Raw genomic sequence first — 13231 nt, 5'->3', positions numbered from 1 at the left:
GGGACAACTGTTAGACACACACTAACCTGTAGGGATAACCCCAGACAACCATTCCCACTGTCTTGCTTCCAGGGGCTCACCTAATAGCCACACACGGTGCCTCTGGAGTTGACCCATCACATAAGGGATGCTGCTATTCCGCAGGATGTAGGCGTCATGCACTGAGCCAGGGAACATGGCATTCACATGGGAGATGTACTGGTCTGCCAAACATACCATCTGTACATTCATGGAATTATAACTCTTCCGGTTTCTTTACACCTGTTCACTCCTGTGGGGGGGGGGACCAAAGCAACATGGGTCCCATCAATGGCACCTATGATGTTGGGAATATGTCCAAGGGCATAGAAGTCACATTTCACTGTAGGCAAATCCTCCACCTGAGGGGAAACGATGTGGCTCTGCATGTGTTTTAGCAGGGCAGACAACACTCTGGACAATACGTTGGAAAACATAGGCTGGGACATCCCTGATGCCATAGCCACAGTTGTTTGCAAAGACCCACTTGCAAGGAAATGAAGCACTGATAGCCCCTGCACTTGAGGGGGGATTCCTGTGGGATGGCGGATTGCTGACATCAGGTCTGGCTCCAACTGGGTACATAGTTCCTGGATTGGGGCACGGTCAAACCTGTAGGTGATTATCAAATTTCTTTCCCCCATTGTCGACAGGTCCACCAGCGGTCGGTACACCGGAGGATTCTGCCATCTCCTCACTTGTCCCAGCGGACGGTGCCTATGAAGGACAACAGCGACCACAGAGTCAAACAACTCAGAGGTACGTAACCACAGTTTACCCAGAACACCAATCATACACAATAGGTGGCCTGTATGTGTGTTGAGACTAGGCCTAGGTATGTGTGACGCAGTTGGAAATGAGGCCATGTGGGCCCCTGAAATGGCTGCTGCCTGACCTCTAAAGTGGGACAATGGGATATGAGGTAACTGTGCTGGCGTTGTACACTGTCGCGGTAGGCGGTCGGAGACCGCGGCGCAATGCTGCATTGGTTAACATTGGACCCTATGGGTCCCAGGAGCCAATGACGATGTACGCCTGCGGTGATGGTACGCAACGCCGCGGATGTGACCGCCGTGGACGTGACCGCCATTTTCTACCTGTTCAATCACTCGATACCTGATCTTCGACAGGAGAGGACCTACACTGCAAGTGCTGCTGTGACCTCGGTCTGGAAGAGACAATGGCTTGTGCGTCTGGGGAAAGGGCCCCTGCCTTCACATCGGAGGAGTTGGAGAAGCTCGTTGATGGGGTCCTCCCCCAGTACACGCTACTCTACGGTCCTCCAGAAAACAGGTAAGTACACAGGGAGCATGTTGTATGGGCTATGCCTGTGTGGAGAGGGCTGCATGTAAGAAGGAAGTGGGCAGAGTTCTGCGTGCATGAAAGACGGTGGGTGCATGTGCCACATGGCAAGGGTACGGATGGGGGCCACTCACTTTGACGGTGCAGTTGGTAATGATTTCTCTTCTTCCCCTGTACATTTCATGTAGGTCAGCGCCCACCAGAAGAAAGATATTTGGCGTGCCATCGCCAAGGACGTCCGGACCCTGGGGGTCTACCACAGACGGAGCACCCACTGCCGGAAAAGATGGGAGGACATTCACCGCTGGAGCAAGAAGACGGCGGAGGCTCAGCTGGGGATGCCCGTCGAACCATGACTCCCCTGATGTTCAGGATCCTGGCGGTGGCCTACCCGGAGTTGGATGGGCGCTTGAGGGCATCACAGCAGATACAAGGGGGTGAGTAGACTCTCATTCAGCTGACTTTGCGCGCAGTGGAGTTGTCTGGGTGGGGGAGGAGGGCTGTGGGTTTCCCTAGGCCAGGGTGAGTTCCACCTCTGTAGAGTGCCAAGTACAGCTATTCATGCCCCTGTGTCATCTATGTGTGCAGATGTCGTCCATAGCCTTGTAGGCCATTTCCCAGGAATTGCACTGTAGAGCCCAAGAGTGCGGCATAGTGCAGGGGGCTTCTGTGTCTGTCTTGTCCGCCAACGGTAGCAGTAATCCATGCACTCAACATGTCTTTATTCTGTTCCCCTCCCCTTTTTGTGGTTTCCCTGTTCTTGTATGCATTAGCATCATCAGGCGGAGGAGCAGTGGCACCGGAGCACGAGGGAGCTGCATCCCACATGGCCATGGAGGGCCACACTACGGACTCAGAATTCACCAGTGGGATGGAGGGTGATGGGAGCTCCACGGCAGAGCTGACACCAGCGACACGGGCTCGTCCTCTGATGGGAGCTCCCTTGTGGTGGCGGCAACATCTGTGCCCCCCGCATCTACAGGTAGAGCTGCCACCCCCCTACCAGTACTGCCCTCCCAGCAGCCCCTCAACCTTCGCCCCGTGCCCGCTCACCCAGGAGGGTGGGCATCACCTTCGCCCCAGGCACCTCAGGCCCTGCCCCAGTCACCCCTGCTGCCCTCAGTGAGGAGGCCATTGAACTCCTCAGGTCACTTACTGTTGAGCAGTCTACCATTTTGAATGCCATCCAGGGTGTAGAAAGGAAACAAATGCATTCCTGGAGGGCATTCATTCTGGCCAAGCGGCACTTCACCAAGCCTTTCAAACTCTGGCCTCAGCACTGATGGCAGCCATTGTCCCTGTGTCTAGCCTCCCCCCTCCAACTTCCTCCATCAAGACCCAATCCCCTGTACCTCTGCCTATCCCAAGCACACCATCAGACCAGCCTGCACACACCTCACCACACAAGGGAAGCTCAGGCAAACATAAGCACCACACATCCCACAGGCACTCATGCAAGCATCACACACATGCAGACACACCAACATCCACTGCCTCCACTGTGTCGCCCTCCTCGTCGTCTCCCTCCTCCCTCCCAGTCTCGTCTACACACACACCTGCATGCACTACCTCTACAGCCACTACGTCCCTCTCCAGCACACCCACCAGCACACCCCGCTCACTTGCAGTCACCACTCCCACTACCATTCACACGTCCTCTGTGTCCTCTCCCAGTGTGTCTGTGACGCCCCTCCCAAGATACACAAACGCAGGCACACACCCACCCAACAGCCATCCACCTCACGACAGCCTACCAGCACATGCACCTGCACCCAAAGTCACCAAACGTACACCTCCTACTACCACCACCTCTTCCTCCACTCCCAAACACCCTCCAGCTACTCGTCCCAGTGTGTCCAAAAAACCTTTCCTGTCCAGCCTTGAACTTTTTCCCACACCTCCCCCACCCCGTCCATCTCATAGGTCCCAAAGTAGCACCTCAGCCACAACATCTCCGGGACCAGTGGTGCCTGTAGTCACAGGTATGTGGAGTGCATCGGCCACCAGGACAGCCAGTGTGGCACGGAGCCACAGCACAGCCAGTCCCCCCCCCTGTGAAGAATCAGAAGTTGGCCAGTGCCCGGCGGGAGAGGGGGAAGACTCCAGCCGTGATACCTCCCAAGGTGGGGAAGGGCCACAAGAAACCCGGCAAGTCTGGGAAGAGCAGCACGGCGGAGAAGACCGCCATCATCCCCACTGCCCAGGAGGCCACTGCCAGCCCCAGCCCAGCTGCCCAGGAGGCCACCACCAGCCACAGCCCAGCTGCCCAGGAGGCCACTGCCAGACCCATCCCAGCTGCCCAGGAGGGCCCAGCCAGCCCCAGCCCAGAAGGGCCATGAAGGACTGCCAGCCCCAGCCCAGATGGGCCATAAAGGACCGCCAGCCCCAGCCCAGCTGGGCCATGAAGGACCGCCAGCACAAGACGCGCTGGGCCATGAAGGACCGCCAGCACAAGACCCGCTGGGCCATGAAGGACCGCCAGCACAAGACGCGCTGGGCCATGAAGGACCGCCGACTCAAGCACCGCTGGGCCATGAGGGACCGCCAACTCAAGCACCGCTGAACAGGGCAAGCACCGCTGAACAGGGCAAGCACTGCTGAACAGGGCACCGCCAACTCAAGCACTGCTGAACAGGGCACCGAAAACTCAAGCACCGGTGAACAGGGCACCGCCAATTCAAGCACCGCTGGGCCATGATGGACCGCCAACTCAAGCACCGCTGAACAGGACAAGCACCGCTGAACAGGGCACCGCCAACTCAAGCACCGCTGAACAGGGCAAGCACCGCTGAACAGGGCACCGCCAACTCAAGCACCGCTGAACAGGGCACCGCCAACTCAAGCACCGCTATCCCATGAGCGGCAGGGGCACTGACGCAACTGTGACCGTCACGGGGTGAGTGATGCACTCTGGGCACCAGTCCCCCTCCAGAACCAGTGGAGACATGCATCCACTACCTCTGTCCTTAACAGGATGAAGCACTCTGGGCACCAGTACCCCTCCAGAACCAGTGGAGACATGCATCCAGTACCTCTGTCCTTAACAGGATGAAGCACTCAGGGCACCAGTCCCCCTCCAGAACCAAAAGAGACATGCATCCACTACCTCTGTCCTACACAGGATGAAGCACTCTGGGCACCAGTCCCCCTCCAGAACCAGTGGAGGCATGCATCCACTACCTCTGTCCTACACAGGATGAAGCACTCTGGGCACCAGTCCCCCTCCAGAACCAGTGGAGACTATTATCCACTTGAGAGACTGTGGCTTTGCACTCCCCAGGATAATGCCTTGGGCAAACCACCCACTGGAGAGACTTGAGAGACTGTGGCTTTGCACTCCCCAGGATAATGCAGTGGGCAAACCACCCACTGGAGAGACTTGAGAGACTGTGGCTTTGCACTCCCCAGGATAATACAGTGGGCAAACCACCCACTGGAGAGACTTGAGAGACTGTGGCTTTGCACTCCCCAGGATAATGCAGTGGGAACCCACCCACTGGAGAGACTTGAGAGATTGTGGCTTTGCACTCCCCAGGATAATGCAGTGGGCAAACCACCCACTGGAGAGACTTGAGAGACTGTGGCTTTGCACTCCCAAGGATTGAACAGTGGGCATTGAGCTCCCTCGTGGATCTGGCGTCGTGCACTCATCCGGCTGAGGTGCCCCCCTTCCCTTCCCCCTGAGGTGCCTGTTGTATTTCTATCTGATGCCCCTGCAGTGTTCTCTCTGGTTTGATCTGGTATCGAGTGTGGGCCTCGCCCATGCATTTTGGGCCCAGTGGTCCACGGACTATAAATGGTGCAATACCTGGACTACTATTCTTGGTGTATATTTTGTTAATAGTGTATATATGTATATTTTTGCGTACTGCATTTTAATAGATTGCAATGGTTACACTAATTTCCTTTTGTCTTTGCATTCTTCCGGGGGAGTTTGGGGGGTGTAACTATAATGTAAAGATATGTATTAGTGTGTGTGTTGTAGTGGGTGAGGGTGGGGGTGGGGGTGTTGCGTGTGTGTGTCCCTGTTTTTTCCCTCCCCCCTCCCCTGTGTCGTAGGTGCAGTACTCACTGTGGTCTTTGCCGCCGGCGTTCGTGCTCCTGGTACAGGAGCAGGAAGACTATCGCAGGTAGGATTTGGAGTTCCGGGTCCGTGGTGTCCTCGTTCCTCGTGGAGTGTGTAGAGGTGAGCGTTTTTCCTTCGAAATTCCTGTTTCCGCCGTGTTTTTATCCGCGGTAAATCCACCCCGGAAAAGGTGGCAGATTGGCCTGTCATAATACTGTGGGCGGTACATTGTCTTCCGCCTGTCTGTTGGCGGTGACCGCCGCGCTGTTTGTTTGTAACGCCGTGGCGGTCTGTGTGTTAAAGTGGCTGTCTTTGTTGGTTGTTTCCGCCACGGTCGTAATTCCAAACTTTTTTCCGCCGGCCTGTTGGCGGTCTTACTGCCGCTTTAACACCGTCCGCCAGGGTTGTAATGACCACCATGGTTTTTTGGACAACGGAACACTGTGCTGGTGGTTGGATTTCCTGGTGGGAGTTGCAGTGAGGTCACTCTCTATACTCTCCAATACTTGACAAATGTTAATCCCCAAGGTGAGTAAACTTCAATTGTGAGTTTGCAAACAAGTTTTTTTTGGACAAGTCGACACTGTGCTGGTGTTTGGAGTTACAGAAACAGGGCCTGCTAGGAGTTGCAGCTAGGACACTCCCTCTACTTCCCAACACTTGCAACTGTTGTGTATTGCATTTCTGTTGATAGGCTGCATTTATGTTTCAAAATACATTTTCATTTTGGGACATACTATGGATTCTGGAATGTGTTCTTACTATTTTGAGACTTCTAAGCCCCATTTGGACATATGGCATGTTATGTGCCTTAGTAACTGTGCTGGTGGGTCCAATGATAAACTCAGATATTCTGAGTATTGAATGTTGGTGGGGTACATGAACAAGACAGTGAGAAAAGGTGAGCTGTGAGCACACAAGACATTGCATTTTTGGGACTTTTTTGTGTTGTAACTTACCGGACTCCGCTCCTCTACGTATTCTTTTTTTTTTTTGTCCTCATTCATCCCTGCATTTTAAGCCACCTCTTTATCCGTACACCCTTCTCACCATCTCGATAAGAGAGAGGCCCAAGCCAGGGGGCACCATTATAATTCCCAGTCAGCTCTATCAAACAAGAGAACTTGGAGAGCGGTGAATAATCATTGGACCATCATTAAACAACATATTTCAGATAGCTTCCCCCCAATTTAATAGGGGCGTCCACAATTCCACATTTGTCCTAGTGCTTTGCATGTTCAAGTCCAAGTTCGACACGCGAAAAGCTGCGTTAAGCCAATCAAAATACAACGGAGGAGAGTCTTTCATCCAATTTTTACAAATTTCACTTCTACCCAACAAAATTACATAAAACTAAAATTTAAGTTTAACTTTACTCATACTTCTCCTTACACCCTCCTCCTGTAACTGCCCAAATATTATCAAAGGTAGAGATGCAATAATATCCCAACCCAACATAACTGATACTGTATTACAAACTTCCTCCCAAAATAAACGAATACTAGGGCAATCCCAAAACATATGAACATCTGTTGCTCCTACATAACCACATTTTAAACATTTGATCACTTGCCCTTTCTTAATGTTAGAAAGCTTACCCGGTGAAATATAGGCTCTATGTAAAGTATAAATGTGATTCTTCCTCAGTGAGGCTGGCTTCACTATTTCGTAAAGAACCGACAAAGACTTCTTCCACCATCCTCAAACCTTATCCCTGGGCATAAGATTACCCCAAAGATCAATGGGCAGTATAAAGCTGCCGTCTAATATTTCTACCACTTCCCAGTACCAAACCGCCAACTTCTTTAAAGAGACGGAGAACTCTAGAAAAGAATCCTCCAATATATTTACTACCCCCCTTAATTCCTCTTACCCACTCTTTCATCTGCAAAACTTCAGCCTAGACAGGGATCCGCCTGTTATCCCAACTAACTCCTCCCATGAGAGCAAAATTCCAAACCGGGATAGTTCACCCCAAATTTCTACCCCCGCCGTTTTAAGTGGTAGCGCTAAAACATCTTCCATAGCATAGTTTCGGTTTTTCCCACATTAATACGATATCCAGATATGCTTCCAAATTGTTCAGCCAATTTTATAACTGTATCGAAAGCCGATGATATATCATTAGTGTGTATCAAAAGATCATCTGCATATAAGGATATTTTTTTCCCATTACAGCAAAAAGGGTGGGTGAGTCTATTCTGCCTAATCTTTCTGGCAAATGGTTCAATGTACAGGTTAAACAGGACAGGAGACAATGGACAGCCTTGCCTAGTACCTCTAGAGATTGTAATAGACCCTGTAAGATTCCTGTTTACCAGAGCCTTAGCCAAAGGAGCTGTATATATATCTGATCAATAACCCCACAGAACTTAGCCCCTAAATTGGCCCGACTTAAAATTGATTTTAAATAATTCCAATTTACCTGATCAAATGCTTTCATTGCATCTAAAATAATGATTGCCAAAGGGGACCCAAAGAATGTAGCCAAATCTATTGCCCCGATCAAATCAAATGTCAGCTCATGCAAATATCTACCTTTAGAAAAGCCTTTCTGATCTGGGTGAACCAAACTGTTAACTACCTTACTCAATCTATCCACTAAAATTTTAGCTAATAATTTATAATCGCTATTCAACAGCGATATAGGCCTATACGAAGCACATTTTACCGGGTTTTTATCCAGTTTCAAAATCAATGAAATAAAAGCCTCATTCCACGAAAGAAGAATGCTACTACCATTCCCGAAAATTCCCCTGAACAGTTCTGTCAGGGCTGGGATAATTGAGTCCCCTAATGCCTTATATACTTCCACTGGAATGCCGTCTGGGCCCGGGGGCCGTCCCAATGTTACTGCTATTCAGAACTCTCCTAATTTCTTCTAGCGTTATTGGGGCATTCAATACTTCCTTCTCCTGCAGTGAGATACATGGAGATATATCAAACCCCAGCCAATCCGCCACCATATCCTCTCCCACCTCCAACTCCTCCGTGGACAACTGTGCAAAGAAATTTTTAAAGGCAAATTCAATAGCGTTATTATCCGTTACTTTTTCCCCTGACTGCTCCACTTCAATCTCCTTAATATGATTCCTCACTCGATCTGATTTACACTTCCAAGCTAAAAGCTTCCCAGCATTTTCCCCATACTCAAAATGAGCCAGTTTACTTCCCTCCCATCTCTTTAAAATTCTGCCCTGTAATACATTCTCCAACTGTTTTCTCAACCCATCGAAACTAGCCCTCAAAACCTCTGTCTCACCTGATTCCATCGACTCAGCCTTATTCTTCAACATTTCTTGTTCTAACAAGTTTATTTCACTTCTAAGCAACTTATGCTTATAATATGAAATATTTGTCATCTTCCCCCTTATAACAGCCTTGAAAGTGTCCCATACCACCGACAATGCAGCAGACCCTACATTTACACTAAAGAAAAACTCTGATTCCTTGCGTAATTGCATTACCACTTCCTGGTCCAACAATAAAGAACGATCAATGGTCCATCTATTACTAATTGTCTTCTGCAGGAAAGTCATATCTAAGACGACCGCAGAATGGTCAGATAAGTGAGAGGGCAGATATACTACCTTCTCCACAACCTCTCTCACACTCCACTCTTCTAGGTATTCTTGTAAAGCCCTCAGGATGCACAATGGCTAAGACCTTCTCCTCAGAGGGAAAGAGTATTAATGGGTGTTGGAAAATGGCCCTCTCTAAAGGGTCATCCCAAATGTGTTGCCTTCCTCCTCCTCTTTTTCTGACGTGGTTTTTGTTGGCTTTAGGACTCTATGCAATTTACTACTGCTAACCAGTGCTAAAGTGCATATGGTCTCTCCCTAAAACATGGTAACATTGGCTCATACCCAACTGGCATACTTAATTTACTTGTATGTCCCTAGTAAAAAGCACTACATGTGCCCAGAGTCTGTAAATTAAACTCTACTAGTGGGCCTGCAGCACTGATTGTGCCACCCACATATGTAGCCCCTTAACCATGTCTCATGTCTGCCATTGCCAGGCCTGTGTGCAGTTTCACTGTAACTTCGACTCGACAATTAAAACTAATTGCCAAGTCTTAAATTCCCCTTTTTTTATACATAAGTCACCCCTAAGGTAGGCCTTAGGTAACCCATAGGGCAGGGTGCTATGTAAGTAAAAGGCAGGACATGTACTTCTAAGTTTTATATATCCTGGTATTGAAAACCCCCTAAGTCATTTTTCACTACTGTGAAGCCTGATCCTCTCATAGGCTAGCAATAGAAGTGATAATATATGATTTTAACTGGTAATGTCTGATCTAAGAGGAATAGCCTTGTCATATTGGGTATGGTCTGAATGGTAGTAAGAAATCCTACTTACTAGTAAAGTTGGATTTTACATTACTATTTCAGAAATAACACTTATAGAAAGTAGGCATTTCCCTGCATTTACTGCCATCTGTGCCTTCCAGCCTGGCTCCAATCCACGTCTGGTCTGTGATGGTTGACAGCTCCTTTTGTACATTCCACCCATAAAGTCATAAACATAGGACACTTAGCTGCATCTGTATTCATACGCATAAATATGGGTTTCCCTGGGGTCAGGAAGGGTGGAGGGTCTCTTTCTTACATCAAAGGCCAGTGGCCTACCCTCACACAAAGGACTGATAATCCAACCACAGTGCTCCTGGTAGCCAGGGCTGGGTTGAAAGGGAAACTTGAGCACTTCAAAACCACTCTTTCAAGTTTTCTCCACTTTAAAGGCACTTTTGGGCATATATAATGGGTCTGTGACCCCACCAAATCAGACACTTCCGGATCTACAACTGGACTCTGTTAGAAGGACTGTTGAGCTGCCCAAAGGACTCATCAAGATGCTTTTCTAGAAGGACTGCTATCCTGCTTGTGGCCCTGCTGCCTGTTGCTCTGTGCTCTGCTGGAAGGACTCTGCCTTCCACTACAAGTGCTCTCTAAGGGCTTAGCTTGAGCTTGCCTTTTGTTTTGAAGTCTCAGGACCAACAAGGACTTAATCTACTAGCTTCTAGCTAGTCCGACTGCAGCAACCTCAGAACCGGTGTCGCTGTCCGATGCCACACCACTGCCTGCTCTGGCTCCGTGGTCCTCGCTGAACACGACAGTGGCATGCAACGTAAGCCGGACATCGCCACAAAACCGCTGCAGTCCTGCAGTTTGAGCGTGACATTGAGAAGTCGACACAACACATCTTGACCTGCTGGACTTATTGACTCCACTACATCACCTCCCCTGCAATCGGGTAAAACCGATGCCTCACCTCCCCTGTGTAGCAGTGAGAAACCAACACTTTGCCTCCCCGGCTTCAGCCAGAAACTGACGCCGCACAGGCCCCAGCAACTTATCTCCCCGACTGCATGCTGCATCTTTGTTTCCTCGTATACCAAAGATACTATGCCTGGGGTCCGTGCAACTCTTTGACTGGCCCAAACTCCCTGCAAGTGGTGTCAGGCTGTTGGAAATGATCCCGTCAAGACATTGTAATAGCCCCAGCTGCAGCTATTGAGTTTCTAAGTGCTCTACTAAGAGTTAATCTTGTGAACTTCAAATCTGTACTTGTGTACATTAGATTCTTTAAATTTTGGTCTTATTTTATTCAAATAAATGTTATATATTTTCTTAAGCTGGTGTGGAGTACTTTTTGTGATGTTTTCACTGTGTTGCTGCATGATTTATTGCACAAATACTTTACATATTGCCTTCTAAGTTAAGCCTGCCTGCTTTGTGCAAAGGTACTGGAGGTTGAGAACAGGATAATTTAGGTTGTGGTGTGACTTACCTTGACAAGGATTAGGGTCCCTACTTGGGTGCATATCTCTGCCAACTAGAGACCCAATTTCTAATGATGGGGCACTGGGAGGGCCACCGCTAGTCTTTTTGGCCTGCAGTTAGTGTCTGGAGACCAGGGAATGGATTTTTCCCCTGAGGTCATTCCACCTCTTCCTAATGTCCTCCTTTGAGCACAGGATGGTTCCTACAGCTTACAGCATTCACTCTGTCGATGACCCTGTCCCACAATTCAATTTCCTAACTGAGAAGAGTATGCTGGACTTGTGCTCCAAACAATGACATGTGGAAAAAAAAGAAGGGGTGACAGGGACGAAATTAACAGCGGAAGTGCAATAGGGTGTGATTGGACAAAAGTGTGTGCAGGGTGTTACATGGGATGGTGAAAAAAGAGGTGCCTAATCTGTGTACTCTACAGAAAATCGTGTTCTGGCTACATTGTCTTCCAGTGGAAGTGCAAAGATTTTTGGTCTGTGAAGGGGGTGGGTTTTATAGTGTCTTTTGCAGCTGTGTCCACTTGGCCAATGTGTGTCAGCTGTGTTGTGTTTTAATTCATCCAATGTGCACTTGTCTTTTACTTTGCTGACTGTGAAGCGCCTATGGCCGACCATCACAAGGGGCCTACCAATGCGACTTGTATGATTATAATGGACTCGGTGGTTAGCCACAGCGCTGATGGTGCTGGAGGTCGGACCACCTTTATCCAAGCTGCTGCACCGCGGGCGGACTGCCTTTTCTGCTTGTCAGTTGGAGCTTCAGCCTGTATGACTCATAATATTGTGGGCTGGAAGACCACCGGTGCAGCGGTCTTTCCAGGACCCCCAACATGGCGGTCTGGCAGTCTGGTGGCCAAACTCGTAATCAGGCCCTTAATCCTATTATATCCTCTTCCAAATTCTCTGATACCTTTACCGACTCTTATAATATTAAAATGATTAGAACCATTGAATATTTATTAAGAATAGTTTTCAATATATTGTGAGTACCTTAAGGTCTCCCTTGAAAGAGAAGGATGTTTTAAGTAGTGACCTTTTAAGGTCCTTTCTCATTAAAGTCCTAATTTATCTGGTTTTTTTCAGTATTGTGTTTGATTCCTTGCTAATGTTTCCTTTAACTTTGAAAGTATTAAGGGGCATATTTATACTTTTTGGGGCAAAACTGCACCAACGCAGTTTTGCACCAAAACATTTAGCACTGGCTTGCGCCATTCCTGAGCACCGGCCGGGTGCCATATTTATGAAATGGCGCAAGCCGGTGCAAAGGGTGGGCTAGCATAAAAAAATGACGGTAACTGGGTGGGGCTAGCGTTATGGGAGAAGGGGGTTTTGCACCAAAAAATGACGTTAGGCTGGTTAGAATAAAAAAAGATGACTCTAACCAGCCTAGCATCGTTTTCTGATGCAAAACCATCCATACCACTTAGAACAGAGAGGAGTCATGCCCACCATCCCAATGGCCAGCACAGGGGACCAGTGTCCCCTGGGCATGGCCATTGCACCCTATGCTATACAGGGGGCCCCACGTTGGGCCCCCAATGGCATGCTAATTAAAAATACAAATGTCCTTACCTACACTTACCCTACTTACCTGGGATGGGGTCCCCATCCTCTGGTGTCCCTCTGGTGTGGGTGGTGGTGTCCCTGGATCTTGAGGAGGACACCTATGGACTCATTCCCTGGTGTTTAACCATGGAAATGGGCCCTCAGGTCCCCTAATGCATGGTCTGAGCCAGGCGTTAAACTAGGGTGCAAAACAGGCTTTGCGCTATTATTTAGCCCCTCCTCCCACCCGTGAGTCATTATAGCATGGGGGCTAAATATGGGGCTATGGGGTTCGCATCATTTTTTAGATGGGAACGCCTACCTTGCATCTCATTGACGCGTGGTAGGTTCATGTGTCTAAAAATGGTGCAAACTCCAATATTTTGACGTTAGATGTGTATAACGTCAAAATATAAATATGGAGTTAGCATTGTGCTGAATTTGCGTAAAAAAATGATGCAAATTAAGCACAAATGGAGTATAAATATGTCCCTTTATGAGTC

The sequence above is a fragment of the Pleurodeles waltl genome, chromosome 5 (genome assembly GCF_031143425.1).
Source record: "Pleurodeles waltl isolate 20211129_DDA chromosome 5, aPleWal1.hap1.20221129, whole genome shotgun sequence".
Lineage (NCBI taxonomy): Eukaryota > Metazoa > Chordata > Amphibia > Caudata > Salamandridae > Pleurodeles > Pleurodeles waltl.
Note: the sequence above shows the minus strand (reverse complement) of the source record.